Genomic DNA, 10,594 nt, shown 5'->3' with positions numbered 1-10,594 from the left:
ATACATGCTAGTAGTCAGTCGACAAATTTACAAAGTGGATAGAAGCGAAGCCGATAAATTCACCAGACGGAGCATCCGCAGTAAAATTCATAAAAGGCCTCGTCTTCAGATTTGGAGTGCCCCACAGCATCGTCACGGACAATGGCAGTAACTTCACCTCCCACGAATTCAAATATTATTGCGAAGAAGTGGGTATCAAGCTGCACTTTGCGTCAGTTGCACATCCTCAAACCAATGGGCAAGTCGAGAAAGCCAATGGCATCATCTGCAATGGCATCAAGAAACGCTTGTTAGGACCACTGGAGAAAGCTCGATATACCTGGCCAGAAGAACTACCAAGTGTGTTGTGGAGCATCCGAACAACACCAAATACAGCGACACAGGAGACCCCGTTTTTCCTGGTCCATGGAGCAGAGGCAGTATTACCAATAGAAATAGAGCACGACTCCCCCGGAGTCACAGAGTATAATGAAGAAACTTCCAGGATAGCATTGGAAGACGACGTAGACGCACTCGACGAAGCTCGAGATGAAGTATTATCAAGGGTAACCAAATACCAACAGGACTTGAAGAATTATCACAGTCGACGTTAGCGGCCAAGATCTTTTCAGGTGGGAGACCTAGTTCTTCGGCTCACGCAAAAAAGTCATGAAAAACTCGAGTCACCATGGCTTGGCCCTTACATTGTCACGGAAGTAATCGGAGGAGGAGCATACAGGATAAAGGACAAGAAGACAGGGGTAGAGGAGCAAAACCCCTGGAACGTGGCGCAACTCAGGCGGTTCTACGCCTAGAGCTAAAACATAGTCCTTGTAAAACTTCAATGTACTGAAACGCCCGCGAGTTTTCAGACGCACTCTTTTCCTTTTTCGGGTCACCGAGTGGGGCCGGGAAAGGTTTTTAATGAGGCGGGCTCGCGGTGCTGCAATATAATAAAGATAGTGTCAATATAACTTTTCTTTATCGACATGCTCAAAATCCCCAACCCGACGAATTTCAATATAGTTCCTCGAAAAAAGAAAAGCCTTGCCTTGGTATTAAAATACCTCGTGAGTCAATAAAAATACAAAATAGTACTCAACAAAGAAGCTCGGGGGCTGATATTCGCCAAAACTACATATTGAATAAATGCCTTGGTTCAAAACCTCGCATTATACAAATACAGTGAATAGCCACCGAAAACACTCGGGGGCTAGACAAATATAGAAATATGATGTTTGCTTCACAATATAATCACAATCATGATTTACAAGGAAGAATTGTCTACCAAAGGAAAATAATTAGTCATGATTCAATATATCATCAAGGGTAATTCTGTTTTCTTCAGGAGCAGCGCCAAGAAAATCAGCATAATGACCATCTGCAAAAAAGTCGGCATCCATCCGAAGAAGGTCTTCAATCATTTCTTCGGCTATAGGCAAAACCTTTGTGTTAATACGATCGACACCAACTCTTCGGCGCCGTACCTTCTCGTGAACTTTCGCAACAACTTGGGTCAGGTCAAGCTTTGAGTGGCAGATCTGAAGCATGATAAGGGCAAATCTGGCGCCAGCTACCGGTTGAGCTTTGACAAAGTCATGGATCCTGTGGGCATCCTTAAATTTCTCCATTAACTCGGGAAGAGTTTTTGGTTGAACGTTCCGAGGAAACATGGAGTTATAAACCATAGACAGGGTCTTGGTACAGAAGTCAAGGAAGTCGCGAGTTTGAGAGGCACGATCCTGAAATCTGACAATCTGGCGGGTCCTCTCTGGGGTGGCCCAAAACAGAGAACCATGATCAAGGGAAAGGTTAACAAGGAGGTTTGTCCTAGTATTTACCCTTTCCTCTTCGGCAACAGCATCAGTAAAGGAACCTATTAAAACAAAGGAGCAGAAAACTTTAAGAGACGTAGCATGAAGACGGAAGATAGTGAGGATGAAACCAGCATACCCGACATATCCGCACTGGCTTCATTCATTAACTCGAGCATGAAATTTTCTCGAGTAGTCGCCTTTTCAGCCTCGGAAGCAGCAATTTCCCTAGCAGCCACGGCCTCGTGAGCTTGCTGAAGTGCAATTTTTTTGGCTTCAAGTGACTTACGAGAATTTTCCATCATCACAAGTGTTTGCTTCTTCGCATACTGAAGTTGCTGCCGAAGTTCATCCAATTCTTGCGGCAAGGTATCTTCGACAGGTGTAGTATCAGCAAGAGCTCTCCTTAAGCGAGAAGAAGAAGGCGAAATATTGGAAGGAGCGGAAGATGGAGTATAGTTATCAAATACCAACTGAAATTTAGTAAAACAAGACAATATCAATCAACAAGCAAAGATAGAGTTTTCATTAATCTTTCGGGATAGTTACAAAGACCTTACAGTGGAGCTAAAGAAGTACGTATCGCCAAATAATTACTTTGGCGACAAGAGCAAAAGAAACAGAGAAAGAAAAAACAAGAAGGCATGCAACTAGACCTCCGGCCTCGATGAGCTAGGAGTCGAAGCTGGCTTGATCCCGAGATATGCCAAGATTTTCTTCTTGTTGGGCTTGGCTGCCTTAATCAGCGACTTCCATTTCGTTTGCTCTATTTGATCGGTGTCGCCAACTTTCATCCAATCAACAGTCTGTTGGCTATCAGCAACCAGGGAAACAGTGCTTTCGACAGCAATCTTCATGTTTTCCTGACGCATCTTTAGTCCAAGGTCTTCCGATGAATTGAAGCTCTTGGCAAGGGCAAGGAAAGACGGGGGCTCCTCTTTCTTCGGGAAGAAGTAGGGGAATAGCGTCAACAATCCTGCACTAGCATTTGCCACGCCTTCACGAATTTCGGACCCATGAAGCTCCAGATAAGAAAGTGCGTCAAGGAGAGGGTCATTGTCGGGATTCTCCAGATCAAAACCTTGGTTTGTTTGGGCTGCCACAGAAAACAAAACATTAATCAAAAAACAAGAAACAGGAAGTCCACTAAAAAAGAGAAAGGATCGATAATATTACTTTCAGTACGTCGACTTTGTGATTTCAGACGCTTGAGGATCCCCTGCTCACGAGCAGCTTGTGCAGCTTTATGCTCGTTTAAAGCAGATTCAGCATCCTTAAGTCTTTTCTGCAGTTCCTCGACACTAGCAGCTTTTGCTCGGCTTCATCAGCCTCGGCTTTAGCTTCGCTAGCAACAAGTTCGGCTTTCTTGCGAGCCGCCTCACTTTGCTCCAGCTTTTGAGCAAGTGCGTCGGCACGTTTATTGGCCTCTACAAGTTTCTCTGTCGAGATAAAAAAAGGAGGAAAGATCAAAAAATTGCGACAAACAACAGGAGCAAAAAGTCAGAAAGAACGGCAAGTATAAAGGTTGTTACCTTCAGTTCTGCTGGCATACTCACGGTACCCAATGAATTGGGATCCGATGCGGATAAGATCTTTGATCATGGGCTGTCAAAGAAGAACAAAGCAAGAGAAACATCGGCATGAAAAAAGAGTGAAGGCGTGAAAAAGCAAAATAGAGGAAATATAGATATCGAAAAACTTACATCATCCAAGAGCAAGGTCGAAGAGCTGCCCAATTGAGGGACAGATTCAAGACTTGTTTCAATCCTTGTCCTTTTTGGTGAAGGAGCAAGGGGGCTTGATGGTGGAGTAGTGGTGACGACGTTTTGTTGAGGATGCGAGGATTCTTCTCCTTCAACTAGCGTGTCTGAGGCAAGTACAGTATGTGACGTGCTTGTCCGAGGAGCCACATCAACAGTTGGTACTTCTTCCTCGTCATCACTGTTGATTAAAAATCGACAGCATAAAAAGCAAGACAAGATAAACATTTCGAGTACAAAAATACGGAGAAGTAAAAATGACTTACGAGCTGACGAGGGATGCGAGATATGGATCATAAGTTGCCTTTTGCTGTGAAGGATCAACTTCTTCGGCTTTGGAAGTGCCGGAATCTTCGGCGTTACTCCTCTTCCTTTTCCTTTTTGGAGAAACAGCGGGAGGAGGAGATTGGACCGACGTAGTGTCCTCGGAAGATCCCGCAGACTTTCGAGAATCCACGGGATCATTCACAAAAGACGGAGCTTCTTGATTGTCATCAGTGACAATGCCCCTTTCTTCGACTTCTCCATCCTCGGGAAGAGGAGGAAGGGAAGCCATAGTAGGATGGTTCTGCAGGAAAATAGCGACAAAAGAAAAATTAGAGAGATATCAATACAATGAGATGCAGGAAAGCTCGGAACAAGATAAAAATTCGAGAAGACAAAATACCTCGGGGAGAGGATTGGCGGAGCTCGTATGGTTCCACGCGGCAAGAGGAGGGAATAGGATCCTTCTTGTTCGGCGAGGAAATTCTTCGAATCAGCTTCTCCAAGTCCTTCACGTAAAGATCATTGGAGAGCCTATTGGCGTCATTTTTACCAAGATACGTCCAAAGGGGATTTTTGCGAGCCCGAAGAGGCTGCACTCTAATCCTAAGAAAGTAGGCAGTGATTTGAACACCGGACAGCCTCTTTGCCTCGAGTATTTTGAAGTCGATGAATACGAGACATAAGTGCTTCGTCGCCTTTTTCTCTTCTTCGGAAGCTTCAAGCATCCCGGGAGCGGCGGCGTTGAATTTTGGCACTTCCGTCGAAAGGGATTATGTTGTGTTCCACAGAATTGGCACTTTCTTCGTGTATGTAGAGCCACCTTTTGCGCCATCCTTGAACAGAATCAGGAAATTTGACGTCGAAGTAATCAACGTCAGTTCGGACACAGATAACAACGCCGCCTATGTTATAGGTGGCGTTGTGGGAGCCATTGCGGCGGAGGCAGAAAATGCGTTTCCACAGAGCCCAGTTAGGAGGGATTCCAAGGAAGCATTCACACATCATGATAAAAATGGAAATATGGAGGATGGAATTGGGGGTCAGCTGGTGCAGTTGAATCCCATAAACAAAAAGAAGGCCGCGGAGGAAATCGTGCATTGGGGTAGAAAGGCCGCGGATGAGGTGATCAACGAAACTAACCCGGTACTCCATTGGAGGGTTTGGGTAGCTTTCTTCGCTGGGAAAGCGGATGGCGTCCTCTTTCTTCATCAGGCCAAGCCTCTTCAGCATGTTGACGTCTTGGTTGGAGATTTTAGATCTCTGCCACTCAAGATCTTCAGCGGCCATATTGGACTCCGGAGTACTGTGGCGAGTGAGTCGCGTGCGCGGTGGCATCAACGGCACTGGAAAAGCAACGTTCGTGCGTGCGGAAGATCAAAGAGAGTTGGGCGCAGGGGAAGTTTTTGCAAAGAGGAACAGATGTGCGGCGCAAGCGAAGGAGTGAACCGAGGTTGAAGAAAGGTTTATATAGGAATCGGGCGAAGCAATGCACCGTTGGATGAAGAAATCGTGTGGTGAAAAAAGATCTTATAGGTAAAAGGGTAAAAAGGTATTTTTACTGAGATGGAATAGAACAGGCTTTACCGTACGTGCGCCAGAAAAGCGGAGGACGTGTGTCCCCCACTTGCACGACGTGTCAACGTGGTGGAAACAATGGACCCACAAGGCAGAAAAATCCCGACTATTAATAGAGATGAAGTGAATTTGACTAAGGGAAGCGTGCCGACAAGAAAAATAAAAGAAGATTGGCGACAGGAGAAGTTATTTGAATACTTCGGGAGCCTTTGGTTAAATACAAGTTTTTGCCCAAATGCTCGGGGGCTACTTCGATAAAAGTAAAATTTCGAGTATGGCAATATAGAAATTGTGGGAGCCTACAACCAAGCACAAGTTCTTGGCTGTAGCCTCGGGGGCTACTCCCATCGGGAGCGCTGTTCGCGCACCCGAGAGATGAAAAGAAGATCATATCGGGAAATAATGACAATATAGCTACAAGATGGACTAAAATGTTGAGCCTACAACCAAGCACAAGTTCTTGGCTGTAGCCTCGGGGGCTACTCCCATCGGGAACGCTGTTCGCGTGCCCGATGAAATTAAAAAAGAAAAAAAGAAAGAAAAGCAAGAGAGTATATTTCGAGTTAAAATTAACTCCACATATACTCCCATCGGGAGAGCAATATAAGTCATATTTGACTCGATAAAATGTGCCATTCCAACAGCCGGAAAAGCACTCGACAATATATTCTCGTAACGCCAAAGTTGCGATCAATTTCCGAATGCCGCAAATTTGCGAAGGTAAGACCCCGCATCCGTTCGCTGGGCGTGGCATCGCCGAAGACTGCGCTCTGCTACTTTTATCCGTATCAGCAGATACGAAGAAAAATCCTAACGGACGCGTTAGGTACTCGATAAATTTGACCGGGACTCGACGAATGGTAAGACCTTAAGCGGCACCTGTCGAGGTTTGCACCAGTATCCCGAGATCATGTCCAGGGACGTGATCTTGAAGTAGGTTTTTGCGGATTGCCACTAGAGCAGTTAACTAGTACCTGATCCGTCAGATGAACTAGCCCCAATTACTATTATCCCTGTACAATATAGAATTTCGTATGAAGAAATATAAAAAAGTTAAAGCTCTCGAATAAAAATAAACAGTGGAGATTTTCCCTGACTCTACGATTCAAGTAAAATCTCGGGGGCTACTGACATAGGCATCCCAAATGGGCCTCGCCGAAGATAGTACCCGGGGTTTATTGAAGGCCCACTACCCGAAGAATAAGAAGATTCGGGAGCCCAAGATGTATTAAGGAAAGTTAGAGTTGTAATAGGAAGTGCTATTTGTAATCTGGCGGGATGAGTTGGAAACCGTCCCGGACTCTGTAACTTGTACAAAACGAAACCCTCGGCTCCACCTCCTATATAAAGGGGGAGTCGAGGGACGAAGAGATCATCGAATCATTGTCTACAAACCCTAGTTTTCATAATCGTCGAGTACTTTTCGGCTGAAACCTTCGAGATCTACTTGCCCTCTACTTCCAACTAAACCCTAGCCTACAATCCATAGGCATTGATAAGCTAGGGTGCCCTGTTAGTTGGGGCGAAGACCTGTTCGCAATTATCATATTTTTTCAACGTTGTAATGAAAATCTTCCTCTCCTGTCTGGAAACTGCCATGTGTCGCCACCACATTGAATTGTATGAGTTGTGCACGTCTAGGGCAAGTTGTTGTATGAGTGGAACACACTTTACAAGATTTTGTATGCAGGTTCGAAACACAGGAGAAGCATGGAATTTTTTGACCGCCAGCTAGGGTACCCTGTTAGTTGGGGCGAAGACCTGTTCGCAATTATCATATTTTTTCAACGTTGCAATGAAAATCTTCCTCTCCTGTCTGGAAACTGCCATGTGTCGCCATCACATTGAATTGTATGAGTTGTGCACGTCTAGGGCAAGTTGTTGTATGAGTGGAACACACTTTACAAGATTTTGTATGAAAATGCACATAGAGTGCAATGAAAATCTTCCTCTCATGTCTGGAAACTGCCATGTGTCGCCACCACATTGAATTGTATGAGTTGTGCACGTCTAGAACAAGTTGTTGTATGAGTGGAACACACTTTACAAGATTTTGTATGAAAATGCACATAGAGTGCAAGTTCCTGTACTTGTGGTGCAATAACCTCTTGATTGAAACTAGTGTGTCAACGGGAGAACTGTTGGATGCCAATGGCGTGTTACGGAGCTTTATATAGGGTTAGAGATGCAGCCAAGGAAGCTGCCTCGTCGCCAACAAGTGGCCTTCTGGAGTAGGTGGAGGAGGCGAACAGGCTCCACATGTCTAAATGAAATCCAGTAGGCAATTTGGTGGGAACACACTACACACGAGCTTAGAGCATGTCTAACAGACCCTTTAAATTTCTGCCCCGTATAACACGAGTAGATGGCCCTGTATTCGATTTTGATCTGCCGAAAACTCGTCCGGCTAGCAGACCCCGTATCCCTAAACTCTAAAAGGGTATATTCCTAGAATATGCCAAACAATTTTTTCCCTCTTCTTCCTCCTCCGGCCGACGACAAAAGCACGGCCTCACTGCTAGCCTTGGTTGCAGCTATGCGCGGTGAATTGGCAGTCAAGGTCCATGTGTATTGCCATATAGATTTCTAATTTCACTTCCCACGGAGAGAAACCACTGTAGGCCGAAGCCACCAAATAGATTGAGTCAGAGATGCATCTATGTCGCTGCAGAGTGTTGAGCACATAACCAAATCGAGTTGATGCGGACGCACTCGCAGCCAACGAGGACCATGCGAGCCGATGCGGACGCGCTCGCGGCCGACGTGCGGCGCCTGCGGGACGGGTGGCTGAGGCACGCGACCAGGCGGAGGACGACGCTGCCAAGGACGCGCTCGTCGCCATGGCGGCCGAGGCCGTCTTGGAGTTCCTGGCAGGGAGATGGACGGCGGCGGGTCCCGGAGGCGGACGCGGACAGGGCCGACGCGATCCACACGGCCGCCACGGCGAGACTGTAGATCGACGACGGCGTGCAGTTGCGATTTTCTGAAAGTTCAGCGCGCCACGAGTGAGGGGTTGGTCCTGTATTCAGCCTCTCGCCCCGCACAAGTAGGGGGCTAAGAGCCGCCCCGTATCCAAAACTAGGAAAAATCGACGCGGGGGCCTGTTTTACGGGCCTGCTAGACGGTCGGGTAGAGCCCAACCCCGTATTTCGGCGGTTATTATACGGGTTTGGCCCTTTTAAGGGGTCTGTTAGATATGCTCTTAGCTTCCCGCCCGTCTATGGCAAGGATCAAAATGGAACAAATTTGGAAACCGTAGCTGATATAGTGCACACGGTTAGGTTTAATTCTAATGATTTCATCGAAATCGTGTAGGATTTTTATCGATAAAAGGAATATATTAATATCGAGAGATACCAATTACACCCAGCCTCTGCAACAACGCACCACCCTAATGGCACTACGGATGCACACAGCCAAAAAAACAAAAAAACGCGAAATTGTGTAGGATAGTTTAGTGACAATCTATTTATGTTTTTAGTGTGCAATGTCTCCATGAAAGATCATGCCTAGACCACGGGCATACGGTCAAAATCGTTAGCTTCCACACGGCACAAGAAAAAATCCTACCATGAGCGGAAGGGGACCTTAAAAAGTTTGATATACTTATATTAGTGTACACCCTTGGGAGCCTTCTTCTTTTCTACTTACCATGATCGAGTCCATTGATTTCTGTTTGAAGTTAACATTTTCCTCGTAATGCACGTCTTGATATTGCCTTTGTGTGTGTTGCAACATAATTTGCATCAGTGCCCGACTGACGGTGTATATGCACCGACTTCTAAATTAGTTGATGCAGCTTTGGCTTAATTTGGTTTAGTTGCGTATATATAGACCTTTTTTGTGTGTAGGTTCGCTTATTTTAGAAAAATATTGGATCAAACAATTTCTAAACGGAAGGAATACTTGATTTTTCTTTTGAACCTTCATTTTTATAGTCCCGTTAAAATTTATTGTTTTAGATAAATGGAGAGCATATGCACCCAAGATCAAATCTGAATTTCTGATTCACATCCTTAGTACTAGCATCAACAAAATCAAGAACCGATACTATGTAACCATCAAGATCTGTTGCCGAGCGACCATTTTGGCAATACCACCAGTCGGCTTTATCTTCCTTTTTTTCGTGAACGGCTTTATCTCATAGTCGTCGTTGCGGAGAGAGATACCAGTGAACTTTTTTTTATATAGAGAAGGCACCAACATGCCTGACTTCAAATTCATAAATCCCCATACAACCAACAATATGTTGGGCCACGTCCCTCCACATGGAGGTGTGTTGGCAACCCAACATCAGCCCAGAAAATCCAACACGTATCAACCGGTGATCGAGGCTCGCATCTAACGGTTGTGCTGCCTCCTTGAGAGGTAGATAAGGAGAAAACCCTAACCACCCTTAGTGGCTGTAAATGTGAGAGCAAGAGCAAGTCAGAACGTGGTTGCTGTTGTGAGAGGGTGAGAGAACACACTAGAATACCATAACCAAGTGAGAAGAGAGGAAGAAGAAGGGGAGGCGGTCTATGTCCACATTTCTGAGATCTGACTGGTCTGTCTTCAAGCTGGTGTTTGGAGGCTCAAAAGTTTTTGGATCGGCTCCAAACTCGATGGGCTTGTTCCTTACTCTGAGTACTTCGATCTGGATAGCTGGTTTGAGATTTGGGTTAGAGGAGAATCAGATTTGAGAGTGGTGAAGTCAGTATGGACTGCTGCAGTTTCAGACAGAGTAGTTTTGGGAGACAAACAGTTTGGGCAGGCAAATGGTGTCCGATTGAGCTGATTTTTTTCATATGTTGAAAACTCATATGTCTGCTTGTCTGCCAAGTTTGGTGCTAATTGGATCTACGGTTTAAGAGCAGCTTGATGATTACGGAAGAGCACTGCCTTGTTGTATCTTGCCCCGTGGTTGCTGTTGTTGTTGCCGGTGGGAAACGAGGTGAAGTGGGTTGCAATCTCTAGATGTTCTAGAGAATACTTGCGTGGACCGGTTTTTCCCTTCTCAAGTTGAGGAGGTTTTCCACTTAAATTCTTGTGTCACTTGTGCGTGTGCTTGTGTTTGTTCTATTGGTTGAACCTATCCTCGAAGTTTATCTTGAATTTCACACATGCATAGTAAGGAGGTGGTTTTGCTTTGTGCGCCCCTACCCCAACACAATACATACATGAGACGTTGATGGTGTTACCGGCTTACAATTATATTAC

The sequence above is a fragment of the Lolium rigidum genome, chromosome 5, assembly GCF_022539505.1.
Source record: "Lolium rigidum isolate FL_2022 chromosome 5, APGP_CSIRO_Lrig_0.1, whole genome shotgun sequence".
Taxonomy (NCBI): Eukaryota; Viridiplantae; Streptophyta; class Magnoliopsida; order Poales; family Poaceae; genus Lolium; species Lolium rigidum.
The sequence above is the reverse complement of the archived record's forward strand: the minus strand, read 5'-3'. Positions refer to the sequence as shown.